General features: G+C 38.4%; 1 non-coding gene across 1 annotated transcript; it reads left to right on the forward strand.

The window, feature by feature from the left end:
* The first annotated feature begins 3,346 nt into the window (after positions 1–3,346).
* On the forward strand, positions 3,347–3,420 carry trnas-cga. The gene has a single exon. It is a non-coding gene; the product is annotated as a tRNA-Ser (tRNA).
* The last annotated feature ends 3,204 nt before the right edge of the window (positions 3,421–6,624 follow it).

A 6,624-nucleotide genomic window follows, 5' to 3' on the forward strand; every position in this document is an offset into this window, starting at 1 on the left:
CCACCCAGAGTGTTTCCATTCATCGTGTGACTCTTCCTGCAACCTGAGAAATGTATAATGCGTGAAATTTGGTCAAGCCTGTATCTGCTGAACAAGCAGAGTCTGTCAATGCTGTGAATGACTTCCTACTTACTTATTGCCCCTGCAGCTGGACGGCTGTGTCTCTGTAGAACAGCAGTAAAAGCCGTTATTATCACACAGTATGATGGAAATAATTACAAGTTGCAATTTCTTAATCAAGAAATTTGTGGTTATGTTAGCTTTTATTGTAATTCCTTTGCATTTTACAGTGCAGGCATGGGACAGAATGTCTGTCACCTGCTGGGATACGTTATAGCTAAGCAGTCGATTATATTTTCTATACTAAACTCTGATTTAAAATGAAGGGGTCAGTAGTTTTGAACTCAAAGACTATATATTTCAATACAAAGCCTTGCATTTCACATCCTGATTCTCACTATATAAACACTAATCGTTTGATTGTTTATTCCTTGCCCCGAGCAGAAACGGTCAAAATGCCTTACTCTAAAACTCTTTAAGCATCCCAAAGATACAATAATATTATAATATTAAGCAGCCCATTTCTAAATAACCACTGCTTTCAAATACATTCCGTTGCTACATTTAAAATAACTTGTGACGAATAATGAATGCCTGTTCTTGCTGTTTTGATGATAATAATCCTTGCATTTGATATAACGCCTTATCAAATCTTCGAGACGTATCAAAGTGCTTTACAGCATATACTATGGCAGCAATACAGCTGATTGTCATGCAATACATTTGTGATCCCATTTCTTCCAATGGGATTTTTACTTGGTGTCACTAAGCATGCTAAACCGACAACAAGGTAAATTCAAACTTTAGCAGTAAATAGGCTTTCCTCTATTGGTTAGTTTGGCTGCTCCGTGTAATTCAGTAATCAGTCTTTATCTGATAAGTGGGACAAATCTGTCTTCATCGAGATATTGGATTTAAGTGGCTTTGACTCTACCTATAAAAGATTAGGTTCATTCAGAATCGATTTGTAACATTTTCTCCTTCTCTGACAGATGTTAAGATGACAGTAACTCACTGTTCTATTGTGGAAAGAGACTCCACGTGTCCTCTGGCACCAAGATCTAATACAATTCAAACTTGTACATTTCCTTATATCTCCATTGTATTACTTTCCACTCTCTAATATTTTATGAGTCAGTGACAGTTCAGTGCAATGAAACACAACACGGAATTTACACAATGGGTTCAAATGTGTTTATGGTGACTTACTTATAGAGATTATTTATAGAGAAATGATTTTGTGTTCCGTATATATTCCACTGAAAAGATGGAATCTTCCACATTCCTATATCTCATTATCACAGTAAACTGAAGCAACAGTGAAAAGAACCTTCTCTTTATTAAACCAGATGAGCTACAAAACTGGTAACACAAAGATATGCCAAGGTTCTCCTATGATTATGTCACGTTTGACTCTTGTGCGGTTCCCTGGACCAAGGTTGGTCTCATGCAGCTGTTATCCATTGTCGCTCGTCTTTCACAAACACACTAGAAGGATAGTGTTGAAAGGCATGTGTGTACAAAGGCATGTGTGTATAAACTGTGTACAAAGAGTGGAGAGAGCACCAGAGTTAGTAGGCGTCAGTTTGGAATAGGCTGTAAACAGAGGAAAAGTATTTTTTATATTGTTGAAATAGACCTGTTTTTCACAGCTTTATTTTTACTGTTTTTTTTATGAAGTTGGTGCTGCTGTAAATCTAAACACCTACTTAAACTATAATTTGTCATGAAATTCTCACAATTCCTCCACAACTATACAGTCAATTCACAGTATATTCTGTGAAGCTCTTTGAGCGCTATATCAAATGCAAGGATTATTATAATTATCAAAAAGACATACGTGATTTGTTGTGAGAGACTGCTTACCAAATTTGATTTAAAATTTAATTTAAAAAAAAGCTGTGGCGTTAACCATTCTAGTAGCAGGTAATGAAAGACTTGGAACAAGAATTATAGATTGAACTATTGGGGTTTCCACAGAGGATGCCTCTTGCATCCCATCATGAATTAAAAATGTGTTGAGTACGTCAAGGCAATGGTCGCATCTGTTTTATTGCTGGTTCTGGCTTCGTGTTAATGTGCAATAAATCGTTTGGGATAAAAAAGGGAGTTTAGTGTTTATGTATACTTGGAATTTTTTTGGCCGTTTTATGTCATCGCATTGAGGGAAGTTAGTGCTCGGAAATGGAAAACTTACTATTTCAGCACTCCCAGGTCAGGTCAAACTTGACTAAATGCACAGTGAATCTCTTGCCACTCTGCTCCAACCGGGGGAAGAATTCTACCTGGGTCTAGACTTACTCTATTTATGCAGATTGCTGAATGGCAAATTGCTGAATGCAGTCACAGCTTTGAAGTCATTTTTCATTGGTTCTTAAAAGAACTTGCAGAAAACCTGCTACAAATTTAGGGTTCCATGGCTTCCCTGTCTCTCAGTGAATCGATTTTGGAGCCTCACCCTCCCCTACAAATCCCTAGCACGTCCCTATTTCTCTGATCGCCTCCTCTGCTCGTCACCTCCACTTAGCTAAATTTGGCTTGCTACCGTACCCTGCCCTAACTGTTCCACCATCGTTGGCTGAGCTTTCAAATTCTACGCCCCTAAACTCCCTGACCCCATCACCGTAAAGCACTCTGAGATGTCATCCGACATGAAGACCGCTACATGAATGCAAATTGCTGTTTCTGCGCAGCTGTTTATAGGTTGTGGTCAGTGTAAATGGCTACTGAGTTTGCCTTCAAATAAATCACTTCAATTTACTAAACAGGTTCACACCCACTGTAAACTTTAGTGAGATTTGCCCCAATTTCATTCAAAATGAAATCTAAATTTCCATTAAGAACCAATTGGTCTTTCATTCTATCGGTTTTTGGCTGGATTAAAATCCAACTCATAGCAGGGTAAGAGTTCTAACATCCTCTATTATCCAGTCATTGTGATAAAATGACAGTATTTTAAAGATATTTTAAAGATAAATAAACAATAAGTCAAGGAGTCACACGTCTAAAAGCCACAGACTGTAAATGTTGATGTTTCTATGAAAAAGTTTCAACAGTGTCCGTAACATATGAAGTGAAGACTATTTTACCAGTGGGTAAGGATTAGGGTTTAAGTGTAGGAAGAAGTCTTCTGTGAAAGACGGTTCAGGTCAAAGGAAGCTGCTCCATTAAAAAATACAAAGACTTAAGATGTATCTGGAATGGGGACCAGATGCTAAGAAATCACTTATGTTCCTGAACCTGGTAACAATTACATTGAAGCAGGCTCTAGGACGCCTGGATACGGAGTCCTGTAGCTCAGTGGTTAGAGCACTCGCCTCGAATGCAAGAGGACCTGGGTTCGATTCCCAGGCAGGGCAAAACATTGGGCAAGTTTCCTTACTCCACATCCCTCTATTTACCAAGCAGTATGTTGAACCCCTGTTGTTAGTCGACTGCCAGATCGCTTTTCAATCTTTGAAAAAAGATATAATAATTTACAATATAAAGTGAAGTGACTGTATATTTTGTGGGCAAAACACGGCAGCCAATTGCGCACAGCAGTGTCCCACAAACAGTCGTGGATTGAGTGAACAAATTATTATTGTTTTTTTCTTGAGGGATTATTATTATCGTGGAGTCCTGTAGCTCAGTGGTTAGAGCACTCGCTTTGCAAGTGAGAGACCTGAGTTCAATTCCAGGCAGAGGGCGAAACCTTGGGCAAGTTTCCTTACTCCACACGCCTAATAATAATCCCTCCAAAAAACCAAAAAACCAATAATTAAATTGGTCATTTTCAATCTACGACTGTTTGTGGGACATTGCTGTGCGCAATTGGCTGCCGCGTTCGCCCACAAATATACAGTCAATTCACTTTACAGTGTGTTCTGTGAAGCGCTTTGGGACGTCCTCCCGACGTGAAAAGCGCTATATCAAATGCAAGGATTATTATTATTATTATTAATCGGTGTGTGGAGTAAGGAAACTTGCCCAAGGTTTCGCCCTGCCAGGAATCGAACCCAGGTCTCTCGCTTGCCAGGCGAATGCTCTGAGCTACAGGACTGTGTGTAGTATGTAGTGTGAAGTGGTGTGATTGTGTATGTTTTGTGGGAGAAATGAGGGTATGATGGTTGCTCTAATTTGTTTTCAGCAGGCCAATACATTTCCGCAAAGCCACCATCAGTGCTGCTAACTGGTTTCTACCTGGGTGGCAGAATTAGTCAACCAAAGCTATGTGATAGAATTACAACCCTACGTCCATCTTTTTAAGATTATTGTAATCAATGGTGATCCAAGCAAATGAAGATAATCCTCTTTTCCACACTAGCTTTACTCCTATTTGAAAAAAAATCTTCTTTTCATGGAACTACTCAGAGTTTAGAGCCGGCAGTACAGAGTGTATAAACATCAGTTCCAAGGAAAAGCATTTTAAAATCTTTTATTTCAAACTTTTTTTGTATCATATGCATTTTGACACGGAGCCAAAACGCCCTTTCCACCAACAGCATGGAAATCCCAGCAGTGTACTTAAAGATTTAATGCAATGGCTTATTATTGGCAAGCAATAGTAGCAGAGGTGATAAACTGAGCTATTTACCATTGGCACTGAGTCCATTCATTGCACCCACAAAAAAATCCAGACGAGGTGTCTGGAAAATGATAGTAAATCCAGATTTCTGATTTGTACAGCAGGATAACAGTGGCCCAGGGTAGAAGCAACCTTAGCATAAAAGTGGATGCAAAGGATTGCTTTGCAGGTGGGTCTAATTTGAATCAGCTGTCGGCAAGCTATTCTTTGCATAGATCAGTCTGCTACCATATGAGGCCTGAAATTCCACCTAAGTTTGCTTTGCAATACTGTTTTTGCCTTAAAATGTATGATCGTGCAGAGCTGTGGAAAATTCACAAACTCTGCCTTAATTTGGAAGATGGATCTTTTTAACTGTGAAAAACTGGCTTTCAAATTAATAATAATCCTTGCATTTGATGTGGTGCATTATCACATTGTGGAGATGCCTCAAACAACAACAAAATTACATTTGTATAAAGCCTTTAACGTCAGGAGGATGTCCCAAAACGCGTATAAAGTAGTAGCTATTATTGTATGCAAAACAGGCAGCCAATTTTCCCACAGCAGTGTCTGATTAAAAGTCATGAAGTGAGTGACTGAGTTTATCTAGGGACAAGGACTGAATTGAAGAATTTTTGACCTAAAGATAGGTAGAATTCCAGGACACTTGATTTACACATGGTGCACAATAGACCCCATAAATCCATAGTAATGGCCAACCAGAAAAGTGGGAAGAAAACCTATTTTATGTCTCATCACTAAAACTTCAGAGGTGATTTTCTTCTTCTCTGTTATATTATAAGATTAATATAATGATCCTTGCATTTGATTTAGTACCTTTCATAAGAAGATGTTTCAAAGTGCTTCACAGGGTGTACTATAAAATCCTGTGACTATACATTTTGTAGGCAAACGTGGCAGCCAACTTGCACACAGCAATATCCCACAAACAGCCACATATAAACTAATCTAAAAGATGCTCCCAGTCTCTTTCAATATCTTTCTTGACATTCAGAAAATCTAGATGAAGAATCTTAGACTTCTTCTTAGCATTTCAAGCAAGATTTTCATTCCCTCTCTGGAAATTCAAAGTATTCTTTAGATATCTAATATTACGTCTAAGAAGAGACATTCTCGATAAAGTCTGACATGAGTTAGAGCAGATAATCAGAAACAGATTGTTTGCTGAAATAAAAAGTGATATTATTATTATTTATGACTGTGGACTGATTACTCATAAGTGCAGTGTTAATATTTACTTTCTTATAATATTGTTCAAATTGCATTTGATTACTTCAGAGAATACTATTAAAAGTGCTTCACTCAAGTGTGTGTCTCTTATTTCGGTATTGTTCTGCCAGATGGATATGTTTCTTAACCTGAAACATTTTTATCCTGTGTCTAAATAAATCAGTTGCATCAACTATATCATAGAGGTGCTCTCTTTGTAGTAAAGGTATATTCGCTTTGCCCCAAAGATACGTTGCCTTTCACAATCAAAACAAATCCAAGTTTGCTCCTTGATGTGATACTTAAAAGTCAACAAAATGTAAAATAAAATAATAAATGATATAGTCCAGTAACCTGTAGACTGACAAAATTACAATTGTTTCGACCTCTAGAATTTCTGCAAGAAAATCCCAATAGATGCTGACCCCTTAGAGGCCCTTCATCTCCAGTATAATCTGAACTGTCATCTTTCTTTCCCCCAAACCATTGCCACCTGCCAAAAGTCATCCCACATGAAACATAGTAACGAAGGACCTGAGGGGGAGGGGGAGGGGGAAGGAGAGGGAGTGGGAGGGGTGGCGGGAGGTGGGGTGGTGGGCGAGAGAAACGCAGGGATTCTGTATAATATTCTGTATGTGGCAAAGTAACCTGTTTAAATACTTGTCAGGAATTTGATATTTTGTGGTTCTGCTGGCCATGGATAAAGAACAAAGAAAGGAGTGTGAAGGAGACTCATCTGTTTATATAGAACTGCTTTCAAATAAAAAAAGCCTTGCATTTGATAT

This window comes from Callorhinchus milii, unplaced genomic scaffold, assembly GCF_018977255.1.
Source record: "Callorhinchus milii isolate IMCB2004 unplaced genomic scaffold, IMCB_Cmil_1.0 Scaffold5, whole genome shotgun sequence".
Lineage (NCBI taxonomy): Eukaryota > Metazoa > Chordata > Chondrichthyes > Chimaeriformes > Callorhinchidae > Callorhinchus > Callorhinchus milii.